At 36.8% G+C, this 16,445-nt stretch overlaps 1 long non-coding RNA gene across 1 annotated transcript in view; it reads right to left on the minus strand.

The window, feature by feature from the left end:
* LOC137465416 (uncharacterized) overlaps positions 1–15,845 on the minus strand; it is a 28,627-nt gene extending 12,782 nt beyond the window's left edge. Inside the window, exons 1-2 of the long non-coding RNA XR_010994643.1 lie at positions 15,619–15,845; positions 1,370–1,478 (exon numbers count right to left, since the gene is read on the minus strand). This is a non-coding gene — a long non-coding RNA (uncharacterized lncRNA). The remainder of the gene's footprint in view (positions 1–1,369; positions 1,479–15,618) is intronic.
* Positions 15,846–16,445: the final 600 nt, after the last annotated feature.

Here is a 16,445-nt window from a genome sequence, read left to right on the forward strand (position 1 = left end):
GTGATTGGTGAAGCACATCTGGCCCACAGGCTGCTCATATCCTGCCTCACATTCAGGGCATCTAAGTGCCTGTCTCAGAAACTTGAAAAAATGCTGCAGCTGGGTCTGCTATGACAGAGGTGATGCTGCTCCAGTGTCCTATCCTTCAGGATAGAAGGACACCTGACAGCAGGAGAAACAGCAGCTGCACAATGAGAATGATCAGGCCTCCAGCCTTCAACAGCATCCCCCAGGGGATTGCATTCAGAGTGAATACTCATAGTGGCTGCATCTTCACATCCCAAGTACCTTCCCTGGAACAAAGAACACTGTGATTCAATAGTTTTCCCTAATAATTTGGTTTTAACTATATTCAGGCATCCCTGAAAATCCTAACCTTAATTTTTTATTTATATTATTGAGATAAATATTCTAGTCAGTGTCTGTCATTTGCTTTTAAATTCTGTTTGATGCATTTTTAAAATTTAGGTACAGAAAAGGAAGGACTGCCTCCATATCTGGAGCTGAAAAGACAGTCTTGCCTCTTACAGGATGTAATGCCAAAATGCAAGGAGAATGGTCTGATTTCAATCAAATGACATTTTAATTATTTAGTCTGTTTAATCTATTATTGAAAAACTCTCATAATGCTGCTCTAGAAAAGCTTGCTATACTGAACTGATTTTTTTTCTGGCATTGTATCAGAGGTTTCCAACATTCTTAATTAATCATGGCTAGATTATCTCACTATAATATTAACAATATATGAAGTTTCAATATTTCATTTCATCTTAATAAAAATGGCCTATTTGAGCCAGTGAGTTATTCAAAATGGATTAAGGTACAAAACCCAAATAATTAAACACTGATTTATTTTTAAAAGCAGATAATCGTTCTCAGATTGCTTCAGCACCTTCTACAATTAGAATATTAGTATGTAAAACCTAATTTAAAGCTTGATTCTCCCAAACACACTTCTCAGGGAAAAAAGACCCAGTACTTACTGATTGTGATTACTTAAATTCTTTGAGCCTTTGGAGGTCTGTAACTCTAACAAGGTTATTGAAAAGGAAGGTGATTGTTTGAATTCCAGCAAGCATATAGTCTCATTCAGTCAAGGTCACTTATCAATCAAATGAATGTCATTTCATAAACACCCCTGAACAACTGTGTTCTATTATCTAAATGGGAAGGAGAGGTGTTAATGGGTGTCTAAGGGATGAAATCAATTTAGCTTGGAGGCACTCAGCTGTTACAACAGTTGTTAACATGTCTGGCTGCTAATATATGCTGATTAGTATTAATACCACACGATGACTGAAATGCGACTAGCATGACATTTCTACGCCAATGAATGGTGATTACAACTCTCTTTTCTTTATCCTTTTACTTGAGTAATCGCTTCTGGCTATGTGGAATATCAGATCTGTTGCTGTGCAACAGGCACAGCACAGCGTTTGAAGATTTGTACCCACAGGCACCTTCTCGTCACTGTGATCCTGTTGGACGAGGAAAACAAAGAGCATTTGACCTGTTATTTACTGGTAGCAGAGGATCCTGCATGGGTCACTGAGAAAGTAAGAAGGACCTGCACTAAGGAATTGGAAATACAGGTTGCTCATAGATATTCATGTACACAACATAGCCTTAATGTGTTGATGCTGACTAGTGAAAGTAGAGTTTTCAAGTACTGAATAACAGAATATACTAAATGAACTTTTTTTCTTTTGTGGTTTTTTCCCCCTAGTATGATGTCAAAACTATGGAAATATTTAGTGCCAGAAGGGAGACAACATTGATTAAAGTTACCAAAACCCCATGATAAAACAAAAGTTTTGTTGTCTTTGCAAATGAGTAACTCGTTTACTGTGCCATTTGAGTAAAAGAATGCAGAGGGATCAGAAAAAATCAGGGATGTCCAGACTCTTTGCATCATCCTTGTAAAACACAAATATTCCAGTGAAGGCGGCTTTGCAACTAGGGCTGCCTGTCTTAGAAAAAGAATATCTTCCATAAAACCTATTCAGAAGAAGAAATTATTAAACCCATTCCCAGAAAACTCCCCACATTGATTTAAGGGTACGCAGTAATTTCGAAGGGAGTAGGCAACAAAAAAAATTCAGAACCTGGGGGGAAGAGGAGAAGGAAGGAAAATATGGAAGAGTTATCAAAACTTGCAAAGCTCATTATTATAACAAAAAATAAAAAAGGGGTACAGGTAAAATTGGAAGCAGAAGACAGAATTTCAAAATCCTACAAAGAAAATAGGATCCTTACAGAAGATAGGTTTTCAGATGTCTTTATCCCAGCTTGATAATGAAAGTGTTTTAAATCTGAGTCACAGAGTAACAAATTGTTGAAGAACTTTACAAATAATTCCATTTTTATACAAACATCCCTTATACGTGAAAATAACAAAGTATATCTAATTTGTGTGCAAGACGAAACAACTTCCAAAATCCAAGTCTTTATAAAATTGTTTTTAAGCTTTGTATTAAACTAAGCTGTGTCATATAGCTTAATTTAAAATGGACTAATTATTAAGACTTTATTTAAAAAAAGGACAAATTCAAACAATTCAAATTTGCAGTCTGTCAAATTTGTTATACTGTCATGAAAATTGTGTCAGCCAAGGTCAAGCTGGAAAACAGTTGTGATGCCTCAAAAATCTAATTGTTAAGCATCAGTTCCAACCTTGTTCCCCCCATTATAGAGGAATAAGAGAAAGTTATATTTCTGTGATGCTGGAATGCCACCAGGGAACATTTAGGACAATATGATCCATCACATCACCTCGGATGAAATACACCTTTTCTCTTGTCTACTTGTCATACCAGGAAGAATAGGCAATTTAGAGAGAGAAAATGATATGGGACATAAACAAAAAGAAAAAACACTTTCAGCATATCTGTGTAAGAAAACAAGATCTCTGCCATGTGCTAGGAATCAGTCCTTAAACTCTATAGAACGCAGAAATAATTGCAGTTGTCTTCTCACAGAAAAACTCTTCCCTTCTATATTTTTAACCATTTTTTTCTCAGATTAAGGTAGTTTGTACATGCACTCATACCACTTCAAAGAAAGTCAAATTCTTTCATCTCAGAGGTGCCTTAATCCATCAGCAATTTTGTATATATATTCTGAAGGATACACTGACACTCTTTTTGCTGATACACAACCATGGGTTAACCAAGAATTCAACATGTGGATTTAATTAATTAATAATTATAGTACTGTCTATTTTTGCTTAATGTAATCCAAATGACATAAATATTGCAAATTAATTTAAACACTAAAGTTAAGATACCGATTTAAGGCAATAGTGTAGATAATTCAGTTTTAATTCTTAAGCCAAAAATGTAATTATTCCTTTACTGCCATTGTTCTTAAGTAAAACTGTAGGTACAGCTTGTGAAAGAAATAGAAAACAGAACACAAAAGGAGATTTTAATACATCCCCCCAACAACAACAAAAAAAAATTCAAACCAATTTTTAATAAAGAGGATTCAATGCAGAAAAAGCAGCCTTATAGTCTTGTGCCAGTATGGTAAGTGTTAGTAACCTAATTAAGGCATGATAAGATTTAAAAATTAACATTTTCAAAGATAATTAGGAAAATCACAAGAAATGATAGAAATAAAACCCACTTGGTTTAGAATTAATCTACTTTCAAACAGAATTTTGGGTCGTGCAGAACATCAAGGTTATACTATTACTGATGTTCAAAATAATTTTAAAAATATGGATTGTGCTCTAGTATTTCTTTTGAGACAACATGAAGATTTTAAAAGTCATTTGTCACAATTTGATTCAAGAGTAGAACTGGATAACTCTTTGTTTGAACCACTTCAGCTATGTCCTAACTCACTCATGCATTGTAAAACAGATAATACTGTTCAGAGCAGCATTCCTGAAATCATATATTTATTTATTTATTTATTTATTTATTTATTTATTTCAAGTTGCTGATCTTACAAAAATTAGAAGAAACAAGAAATTTAATGAAGTTACAGGCCTTGGGGGGTTTTACCTTCTTATTTTGAAAACATCATTTTGTTAATTTTTTTGTTTTCTCTATTTCTATTTTCAAAGCTATAACTGCTAATTAGTAAAGCAATTTAACCTACTTGGTAATGTTACATTTTTCTAGATTTTTAAAATTATGCAGATCTTGAATTTTTTTAAAAAAGGTTTTTAAAAGGCTAGTCTGATTTTGGTTTTTTTTGAAGCAAACAGAAATTATAAACCCTTTAACCAGAATAAACACATGCTTTTTAAGAAGGACCTGCAATGATGCATGCTTAAAAATGTAATTGTTTAGCCTTATTGTAGTATTTAAAACAATATTTATTTATACAAATACAATATAATGGAGGTGTGTTGGAGAACAGAGCTGGATGAGAGAGAATCATCTGGATAAGTGGGTACCTTTTAGGAAGGCAGGGACCTGAGAGAAGGAAAACTTTCACTGCTCTTTCAAAAACCCTCTGTATCTTCTCCAAGGAGACCAGCATGATCACAGGGCAGTTCCTTTTCCTCTTGAGAAAACCTGATGTATGCAGCAGCCACACCTGTGAGCACTTTTTGAGTGAAAAAATAGCCCTGGGAAGAAACATCTTCATCCTGGGGCAACTGTATCTCATGTTGTACCGAAGTTTTGCCTTTAAAACTTTCAGTAGCTGTTCTGTGAAAGAGGTTTGGGATGGAGTCAACTTAACTTGCCCTGTGTCTTTCATGGCCTTGTGTCTTACTTGGGAACACAAAGTCATCTCAGCTGTAGCAAATGCCCTGGTTCATGAAATAGCAGTGTCCAAATCCAGGCTTTTGTGCTGCCAGTAGCCGGCACCACTGTGTTTGTTCAGTGTCCTCTAATGGAAACCACAAAGCTTTGTTCTTGCAGTAAATGATGGCCAGGAAATTATGTGCTTTTCCTCTAAGCACCTACAGCAGTGATAGGAGTGGATGCCCTCCTAACTTGATTGATGCTTCCCCTCTGTAGTTCTACTGAACCAAGTTTTGTTGCATCTGTAGCCCATGGTCCATATCTTATCCTATCTTATGGCACATAAGAAATATTGCTTTGAATTCATGTGTGCTAGCCTGTTTTTTCCATAAAATTGCTATCACACAAATAGTCCCACCTGAAATGGAGATGTGTGCGATATTAATGATGTAGGCTGAGACAAAAAAAAAAATCCTAGGAAACATTTTATGTCCACATTTGGTTCTCTAAAATTAAAGAAGATTGGACTCTGCACTTACATTGGTAGAAGACTTTAAAAGAAAGGTTTATTCAAAAGAAAAGCTATTTAACTTGTCCTACAAAAATAAATAATTTTTATTACTACTGTTTAGCACTGTCTTTGTCCCATGATGTTGACTGGAGCCTTACTAACATAATTTCTGCAATATTTATTGGGATGTTAATGCAATGAAACACGAGCAAAGGAAATCTTAATAGTTAAAGAGGTCAGATCAGTTTTAATTTCAGAGATTCTTCTTCTATTTTCTTGACAGAATGATATTGCACAGAAGAGTTTTTCCACAAAGGTCTTATACACAGTACCTCTGATGCCTATTGATTTTTGCATTTTTTTCTTTTATATATTCTCTGTATTCTTACACATATATTCACAGCTCTGTAGCCTATTACTGGATTCATGGCTAGTTTTCCCTGTACTTTTCCCTGCCCTCATAGGCAAAAAGACCAAACATATTCCAAAGCCCCTATCCTATCTTGATTCTCCTTAGAAATCAAGGTTGAAAACCAGCTCTTCAAGACACATTTTCATCACCAAGTTCAGTTTCCATCTGAGGGGGAAGGACTTAGAAGGGGCTTGGCCTGGAGGGGGAATTGCGTCACCATGAGAGCTCCTAATTGGTGATTTTGGTGAAATATGCTAATTTGTTAAATTTACAAAAACTGCTTTCACCCCCTGTGGATGGGCTTTTGTGGACATTTTCTATATCTGCCCCTGGAGGCCTCCAATAAAGACCAGCCTTTATATTACCTCCTACACCAATATTATCTCAAAATAATGGTTTTTTATTTCTAAGTTTTTTAAGGCATCATCTCTATTCCAGCCATCAAAATATCAGTTATGTGCATCTTGTTACTGAAAGAGAGAAATGGCCACAAAAAAGAACACAATGAAAAAACAAAAAACATAGAAATTAAAGTAGTGACATGGTAGTTGGATTTACTAACATTCAGCATAACAATATAAGATGCTAACTGGATGCCTGGGATGCATCAAGAAAAACATCCTTTTGTATCCCTAACACCTCAAATAAGAGTTGTCATAGGATCAAGAGACAATTTAGGATTGTATTGTACATAAAAGTTTATATAAATGTGTTTTTCATTTCATTCCAGCAGAGTTATAATTTCATAGACAAGTTACTAACTGTTAGGGGTTGTGGTTTTTTCCTTTCATTTCTTTGCTACTTGTGAAATTTTTTCCCATTGAATTGCAAAGAAGCACTGATGACTGGGTGCTTGAGAGGTGGGGAGGGGGAACTCCTCTGGTTTTTATGAGTTTTTCTTGGAGGGACAAAGATACGGCGAAAATAGAGGCAGGAGAAAGAGGAGGGCTCGGCAGCTGGGTACAGTCTGTCTCTCTGGGCTTCAGAGGAGGACGGTTGGACCTGTGGCTTAGGGAAAGGAATTCTCTGCCACTGCCATAACTGAGCCAGCAGCTGCCTTTCTTCTGCTGCTGGGCCCCATATCCCCTGCCCTGCCGGGATCTGCCGCAGTTTCCAGCTATGGCCGCAGAGCTTCTGATACATCTCATCCACCACCCCAGGATTTCTGATCATTCCTGCCATTCCAGCTTGCTGCTCCTCAGAGTCCTGTTGAGACACCGGGACTGACTGCCCTGGGTCTTGTGAAGCAAAACCTTTCTTCCATCCCTCTCCATCTGGGCCGAGCTGCCATTAACACGTGCTCCCTGAGATCACACCACAGCTCCCCCTGCAGCCGCGGGGGAATCACCGCACCTGCCCTGCCCACCGGGAGCCACCACCGCCCCTGCTGGCTGTGACCAGAACTGCACCAAAGGGAAAGTGCCTGCGGCCAAGAAGGCTGTTACTGGGTTTTGGTTCTGGTTGTTGTTAGCACCGTAGTTACTGTTGTTTGTCGGCCTTGTTATACACACTAGTATGTGTATATAACTATTATATACACATTTTATTCCTATTCTCATGTCTTTGCCTGAGAGCCCTTTAATTTCAAAATTATAATAATTCATATTAAGGGGGTTCACATCCTCCATTCCAAGGGAGGCTTCTGTATTCCCTAGCAGACACCTGTCTTTCAAATCAAGACACTGACATTCTTCTTTTTTCCAGTTTTTTGTGATGAAAGGTTAGCTTTCCACATCTTCAGACGAATTACCAGAGCAAAATAGTTTTGTAAATTGATCCTTGTTCTTGCCCTTGTGTTTGTCCTAGTATCAATGCAGTAGAAGGCTGGCAGTGACTAAGCTGAACCAGAACACTGCACAACTCTCTAAGGCCTGCTGGGTGTTACAGTTTTTACTGTGACTAAAAGTCATCACATAAAATAGATGAACATTGTCTCCATTTTGGCCATAGGCAGAATGTCACTGACACAGTTTTGTCCAAGTAGTTTATGCTGAGGAACAGAATTTCATTACATTTTCAAAGCGTGCAGGAGAAAAGACAATTTAAACCTGCCAGAGATCTTAAGCCGGTGTTTCCTAAGCTTCCAAGTCTGCAAGTAGATAAAAAACTGGCCTGTTGTGCTGAGCCCTAAAGCAATGCTGAAACTATGTCTAATTAACCTCCTGATAAACCTGAAATGTCAGGAAGGAATAGCACTAGACTTCAAATGCTTTTTCAACTTCAAATGCACTTTCACTTAGTTAAAAAGCTATGGGTAGTACTAGTTTTTCTAGAATTCATGCCAATTGCTCTAAAAATTGACTAGACAATAATGAATAGTTAGAAAAAGATAGTATTAGAAAGTACAATTTTAAAATTACATAATACATTTAAAACCAAGATTATGTCAGATGAAATTCTAATTTGGTCTTCATTGTCAACCTAATGGGTTGGACAAAGCCTAATACATGAAATTATTTTTCTGCTCTTCAATTTTAAAAGTGAGGTTTATTTGTAAGTACTTGCTTTTTCCTAGTGTAAAGCTTTCTCCTCCTGTACATGCCTGGAAAAATTTGAATTCACACGAATGTGGAAAAGGGAAGCGATCATGTGGTAATTTTAATCTGAGTGTTCTATTTATTCGATGTAATTTTTGATTCTCAAAGTTAGATCTGGAAATTATGCAAAAACAATTACCTGGAAAAATTTACATTTTTCCAGGTAGCTTAGTAAAACCAGATGAGAGGTACAAGTAAAGGTTAGAAATTAAAATGCCCTCTTATGAATATCTGCCTGGCTAGGCATATATTAGTTGTCACATATTGATCTTGTATGTGTGCATCAGAAAATAGAGAATATTAATTTCAACATTTTAATTACTTGTGGTCAAATTTACATTCCCATATGCAAGAAAATTGATTTTTTCATTAAAATCAGATTTTTTGACTCAAATCCAGGAATTCAATGAACAGGGAGGCATATATACAGTTCCCACATTTGTATTTTTTTATTGATGAATTATCTTGCTTATATTCAAACAAATTTGTTTTGGGAGGCTCAAGTTTAATGCAAACTCACCCTCTCAGTAAAGGTTCCTATAAGGACTAAAAAGGCTGATTACTTCCCCTGCCACCCCGCTACTAATCTCAAAAAACCCCAACTCCTTGTATTTTACCAGCATTTTCCTCCAGCATCTTCAAGTACTCTAGCATTCCCATTATCTTCTGTAACTTCCCAAAATTAACCACTGCAGAAATTAATGGTCCAGTGGTTGAGGTTCTGGATAAGGAGGAAGTGCCTGCATCTAAATAATCTATGGAATTATTTGGCATGACTTTTTGGGAAATGTGCATAACTGTTCAGAGTCTTCCAGAACATGTAAAGAACCCACCTCTACCTTCAAACCTTAATGTAACAGATGGGGATATACATTTAGTTTGAGAGAAATCTCTACTGCCTATGAAAACAGAAGATTATGGGCTTTGGTCCCAACTATTCTACTGTATCTATTGCCAGTGATGAAAAATATCAGAGTTGGCTCTGAATGGTACCAGTTTGGTCTGGCTTAGCAACAAAAGAACAGGAAAATACTGTTTCTGAGATATCTGCCTAATTCTGGTTCCAGGAGGCTTCAGTGTTTGGGACTAGACTGACAGTGCCATCAGAGTCTTGTGTGCATGTTTATCACATTCCTCAGGTTTAATGCACTGAGACTGACACTGATGTAAGTCTGATTGTTATCAAACTTCAGTTGGGCAGCAATATTCAAGTATCACGCTTCAGAGAAAAAGTGATAGGAACAAGTTATCCACTATCTCCTCAGAGCAGAGCACTGTGGTTTAACATGTGCTCAAAACCTCAGTAAAAATAGCAATTCCTTGCCAAGTTTTACAGGATTTGGTTCATTTCACAGGTTTATTTGCACACATTCTCTTGCCTCCTCACTCTTTGAAAAAAAAATTAAAAATTTAATTTTAAAAAGTGTTTGAAATGTGAATTACTTTTCTGTCCTAAATCCTGTCATTCACTGTTTTCCACTCAGAAAATTCTGCAGTATAATTGCACTGACCATGAATGGCACAAAAGGGGGAGTAAGCCACTCAGAACATTGAAGGTTATTCTGCAATGTAATAGCAGGTACTATTGTACCTGCACTGATTGTGCCTGAGGACTTCTGGAGTCACCAGGGGAACACCCTGTGATTTCAGACAGCAAGTGGTATCTGGCATCCATGGCAGTTTGTGATAATACACCGTGTATCTTCAATAGCATGCCTTTGTATTAAACACTAAAGACAATTACAGTGGCTGCAGTAAATGACCCTTGACTCTTCTGACAGGGTATCAAAACATTAGGAAAATAGAACTTGGTGGGATGAGTACAGAAGTAAGAAGCACACAGTGCCAGTATTTGCCCAGAGGGTTTTTTTTTTGGGTTTTTTTCTGTTAACTTTCTGGAAACTTTTGTGGTGCTCTCTGCAAGACAAATGAAAGCTGGTTGTGGATTAGCTGAGGGCACCAATTAATGTTAAAATACATCTGCTATGTTTGGTTTGGGATTGTGAAACAACTGTCTTAGCTTCAACAGCAAAGAGAAACTGACTATACATTCCTCAGTTCGGGAAGTCCATATACTGTCTGCAGGCCTTTCTACTGCCGAGCTACACTGCTACACTATCTTTAATCTAATGTGTCACAATATTACATGAAGTAACTCACACACTAGATGTAAAAGAGGGAAGAAAAGAACTAAAAGAGAGAATTTTATCTTCTAACTCTACTATATATAAAATAATAAAAATAATAGTAGCTTGCAGGGTGAAATTGCCGCCTCTCCAACTAGACTAGTCAAACTAACAGGCTATCAATTCTCTCTACTTACAGAAAAGAATACAAAACAACCATTATTTACATGAACAATGTGAAAAAATTCAGTAGAAATATATAAACATTAAAAAGTATAAAAAACTTTTAAAAACCCTTGAAAAATCTCAAAAAAACAAAGTAATACTAATGCCTACATTTTCATGGGCTATCTTCTGTCACCTCAAATACTCTTTTCACTTCATGGGCAAGATTAATGCAGTGAGCCCCCAGTCATTTGTAATACCTTGAAGTACATGCCTAGAAGTCTGGTGATTGCAAAACAATGTTGATTACAAACAGTTGAACAGATCTTTGCTCTAAATTTCATCTTTTCATTTTTATCTGTTATTTTTTCTTGCCCTATATACACTATCAAATTTTAAAGAGATTAACAACATATGATAATAGTACTAGCTCTTTTGTGAATGTTTTCAAAGAATTTGTAAATATCTCAAGATATATGTGTGTAGGAACTATCACTCAAAAATCACTTTCAATACTCAAAACATTATGGATTCCTGCCTTTCTTTTTCCTCTTTCAGAGAATCAGTTCCTGAGAGAATGAGTTAAACTGAAACAACTGTTAAAATGGCAGAGATTTTGATAATGCAGCTCTTATGCATTTTACATTTTATCAGCAGGTATCTGTTCTGCCTCCCATAAGACCATGCAAATGAATAGGGAAAAAATGTCCACAATGCTTTTTATGGGACGTATTGCTCTGACTGGCTGAGTTAGAATTACAATTCCTAATGAGATCTTTATTTAGGGTCTTGTATTTAAAATGTCTTAGCTACCACCTGTTTGACAACAACTTTCTTAAATTTGGCAGATAAGTGGAACTCCCTTTTGTTTTGTTGTGTGCTTATGCTCTGCCTTTGAAATTTAAACACAAGTCTGATATCTACAGGGGGCATTTGCCTCCACCCTCCAAAATTTTTCACATTTATTTTGAAACAACCCCCACACCCTGAGTCATAACCAGAAGGAATGAGAAAGAGAACTGGTGGTCTGACCTAAGAGCACAGAAATTACCTTCCTTCCCTTGCAGATCAGCAGTGTGCAGTTATGCCTTGTTGCCTTCAGCTGCTTCCCACTGGGGTTGAGTTTAAAAGCAACCTGTGTACAAAGCTAGCTTCTCTGAAGAATAGACTGACAAAAGAGATTGCTAAAAATAGGAAGAAAAAGTGAAAAGCAAGAAAACAAAGCTTTAACATCTGCTGTAACTTCTGGGGTCATTTATTAAACACACAAACCCCGAAGTATGAATATAAAAGAAGTTCTCTGGTGTGATGAAGGTGTGCTGAGAGGGATGGGAACCCCGGGTGACTACAGAAAACACAGCCACTAGTCCTCTGGTGAAACAAGAGTACAAATAGATCTGCTTCATAGTTTCAGCAGAGCTTCTGTATGCAAGGGATCCCCTTGCACCTCCAGCCATTCCCCATATACTTTTCCTCTTATCTTGCTCTTGGCAGAAGACACACAATCTGACTTAAGATCCCTTTTTATTGCTTGCGTAGAGGAGAGTGCTTCAGCAGATAAGGGAAGCCAGCCAACATGCTCAGGAGCTCCTGTGCCAGCCACGCTGCTAAGCATGGAGACAGCTAGATTTTTTTTTTTTTTTTTTGGTTTTGGGATTTTTTTGGGGGGATTTTTGTGTGTGTTCAATTTTCTCTTTTCACCTTAAAGAAAGTCAACACAAAAAGATGGTGGATCTTCTTTAAAAAAACAAAACAAAAAAAAAACCAAAAAAACCCCAAAAAACAAACCAAAACCAAAAACTAGAACAAAAAAAAAAAAAACCCAACACAAAACCCAAACAAAACCCCCCCCCACTCTACCAAACAATAACTGTAACTTTATTCATCACAGTTTTCTTATTCCATATGTAAGATAATGAAGGGAAACTAACACAGCTGTGGATGGAAACATGTTGCAAAACCTTGTGTGTTTACACTAGATTATCTCCTTGGTTGTACACAAAGGCTGTAACATCTTAGGTATCAGGCAGTTTTGCAGGAGGTTCTTGGTTTTCTGCATGTATTTTTTTCTTGTATATTCTTCTTATGCAACCTTCTTGGGACACATCTACATTTTAAATACTGTATGGCAGATAAACAGTCGAAAACATTTTTTTATGAAGTAACATTCACAGCTCAGTTTCTGAAAATCATTTCCCTGTCAATTCACTTTAAAATGCTGAGCTGTTTACTTCTCCATATCGGTGCAAGCGCTTCTCACACAGTCCCCTGTCTGTGCTCTGAGAGGTTCTAAGTCACTGATTTGCATAATGGCTGTGTTATTATTTCCCCGGCTAAAAGGAAAATGTGCATCTCACTAAACTGATCACTATAATCCCCCCTCTCTGACTCACTCCGAGCACAATTTTAAAGTCTTTTGTTCATTTGTATAGTCATGCATTCTCTGTTCCAGCTTTCTAGAATTTAAGGATAAGAAATGATTTGCATAAAAATAAAGTGACAGTTGAAAAGTTGAAAAATTTAGAGTTTTGATGAGAAAACTGAGAGAGAAGAATTAAGATTGAAGGCAACTGCTTTTATTATACATTTCATCCTGCCTTTTTTATCTAATTGCCTTTCTTCCAAATTCTGGTTTTATGAAGGAGTACAGGTTTTCTCTGCAGAGTTTTTTTGTTTACCACAGTTCTTTGTGTAAGAAGAATCCCAGACTTTATTCAAAATAATAATTCTACCTAACAAACTATCACTAATTTTTCTTATCTGATTTGATTCTGCCTTTTCTGTTTTACTAACACTAGTACATATTAGGGGGTTTTTTTGTTTGGGTTTTTTTTTTCTTTTTTTTTTGTATCTTTTTTCAAAATAGCACACTTAGGTCAATATTAGAATCAAGCCCTAAATGCTTGAATTAAGAATATTTCATATTCATATAGATTTAAGATTACTTCATATAAGAGTCAATATAGTGATTTAAGACAGAAAACTGGGAAGTTGTAGAGGAAGATTATTACAATAAGCAAGGGAAAGTCCTGTAGATAATGCTGTCACAAAAACCAGTGGTTATAAACTGCTCAAGGTATATCTGGGTTATAAACTAGAGGACTGTTTCTGACTACTGAAAGTATTCTGAAATAGTTTTTCAGTAGGAATAGCAAGGGTTTATGCTTATATACAAAATTGATGATATAGCGTTCTTGTCTAAAATAGTTGAGGATTGGATATGATTAAATTATCTGAACAATGGGTGTCTAAAGCCCAACCCCAAAAGAACTGCTGATAGAGTAAAGGGACTATTGAAAGACTTATCCAGATTTGCCAGATTTTTGAAAGAATTTTACTTTCTGACTGAAAGTATCCAAGGAAAAAAGCTAGCAGACATTTGTCAAGCAGAGAACACCAAACTAATTTTGTATGTCCCTTCTGACATGCAGAAAGAGAAGTCTATCTGAACAAAACTCATTTAACTATGCAGTATGGGGAATTCACAGAAATGGAAAGAAAATACAGCCTCATTAGCAGTATGGAAAAAGGGAATACATTTTTTTCATGTTAGGCAAATGCATAGAAATTAATGTACTGATACAAGGACACCATATGAAAACAAGTGTAATTCATGTATTTAGTAATGATTTAGAGGATGATTTTAATTGAACAATAATTATTTTTGCCAATGAGAAAAGGACAGCAGCAAATACAAAATATTCAATGTACCTATAGTCTTACTTTTCACAATTTGTTCTGATGTATGGGCTAGATAAAGATTAAATACTACCCACCTTGCTATGATTATTATTTTTCCCTGTAATCTATATTTTTTTCTCTACAGCAAAATCAATATAAACTATGCCAGAGAAAAGGCTGTGTAGGACAAATTTCAGAAGTGTAATTTTTGATTCAGTATGCTGTGATTAAAATATTTTAAAGTGATTTTCTACACTTGTTACTTTGTATTATTTCAATAATTCAAATCCTAGTACATTCCACTACCTCAAACCGATCATACTTCTCTACTTCTCTTTTTATCCTATTTAAGTTTTATCCTAAAAAAAAAGAAAGAAAAAAAAAAGTATGAACACCTATCAAAGCAGCTGTAGACAACAAAGACTAAAATAGAGAATGGGACCTCTTTTTCCTTAGCTGTTATTGCTGAATAATTTTCATTTTGAATATAAAAAATGAGGAAGATAAGCTAGTTTCCTTCCTTTCTCCTTGGGACAGTTGCATGCAGGAATAACTTTAAAACAAAGTTTGGAAGAGATTTAACTGAAAATCAAAGCAAAGCAGAGTAAGAGAAAATATTCTGGTTTAGCTATATAAAAAATGTATTTGACTGGGCTTTCTGCCTACTGCTTTAAAGTTTACCTTTAAAAAGGAAAACTGAGCCAACAAATGTATTTTAACAATGTTTGTTAAAACTACATGGACAATCTCCCTGTGAGTTTACATTTGGAAGAAGAACAAAAATAAGTTTTGTGAAAATAATTGTGTCAGTTCTGCAATTGACTGAAAATTAAATGCACTGAATTATTTCACACTACTGAAATGGAGGCTAAAGCCTGCTTCTTTGATGAAGATACAACTTGTCTTGTCATGTCCAAGAGCAGAAAAGAGTCCCTGCTCAGAATGCACCTGTTTTTCCTCTGTACAACTCTACATACATAGCCTAACTCAGCCTAACTCAACCCAGCTTTGTAAAATCATTCTGATATTTAAAAAGTAGTGCATTCAAGGTAATTCTCAGTAGAGTTCTATCATAGGAGGGCATCCCCGGCGGGATGATAATTAGCATTGACTCGATGATTCCAGAAGGCTGATCAATTGCTTTATTATATTATACTATATTTATTAAGAAACTCATCACCCTTACAGACAGTCCGATACAGACAGAGCAGATTGGTCCTTGACATCCAAACACCGTCACCAATGGCCAATTAAGAAATCACCCTTTGGTAAACAAATCTCCATAACACATGAAGTGTTCACAGGAAGTGAAGATAAGAATCATTTCTCATTCTTTTCTCTGATCTTCTCGAAGCTTTCCCCAGAACAATGCCTGGGAAAGTTGTGCCTGCTCCTGTCTCTTCCTTTTTTCTCTCTGTGGAGAGAGCTGTGGCAACAGAGCTCATCACAGCTTAATGAGAAATTCTGGGCCTTCCTCACTTACCTGAGCTCATGTAAGTTTCTCAAATGGCCCTTTGATTGAATTTGTACTTTCTTGCTTTAAGACCAATTGTTCAAATATGCTGTGGAAACAGAATAAGTTTCAAATCAAATCACACTGTCAGGAAAAGCAAAAGCTCTTTCATTTTCAACAATTCTTGTTTCAATGGAAACTTAGGAACAGAATGGTACTTGAGCAAACCAAGTATAAGATGAAAACTACTGGACAGAGAAAAAGAAATTCTTTTACCTCTTCACTGTGGTGTTACATTTTAGTTAAATTCTATGCTTTGTCTCACCCCTGGAAAATGTACGGCTTGTTCCAAACCTGTGATCCTCCCCTGCAGTATCCTGTGTCTGTAATCCCATTGGCCCAATCTGTTCCGCGCCCATTTTGAATCTCCCTGTTAAGTGTGCCAGGGGGATGAGGCTCTCTCTCTCTCCCTCTCTCTTAGCTGGCTCTCCTGGCCAGTGCTCTCTCAGCCCCTCTCTCCCCCTCTCCTTTCCCCCCTCACTCCCCTTTCCCCCCCTCTCCCTCAGAAACCATGCTGCCTCCCGAGGGTATGACCCCCAATAAACCCTCATCTAATGAACACCCTCAGAAGCCGTGTGGAGTCTCCTTGCCTGCCTGCTGCTACCAGAGAACTCACAGCCTTGGGGGGCCCTCCCGGGGACACCCCGGGGGTCCCTCGCCCTGAAATGTGCCGCATCACTTCAAGGCAACACCCCTTAGGGGATAGGATGAGAGCTTATTACTTGATGCTTCAGTCTAATGCAAAGACGCACTGATGCTGACAAGTCAGCCTGCAGCAAACAGTGCCAAACAGCTTA

Source organism: Anomalospiza imberbis, chromosome Z, assembly GCF_031753505.1.
Source record: "Anomalospiza imberbis isolate Cuckoo-Finch-1a 21T00152 chromosome Z, ASM3175350v1, whole genome shotgun sequence".
In the NCBI taxonomy this organism is placed as follows: Eukaryota; Metazoa; Chordata; class Aves; order Passeriformes; family Viduidae; genus Anomalospiza; species Anomalospiza imberbis.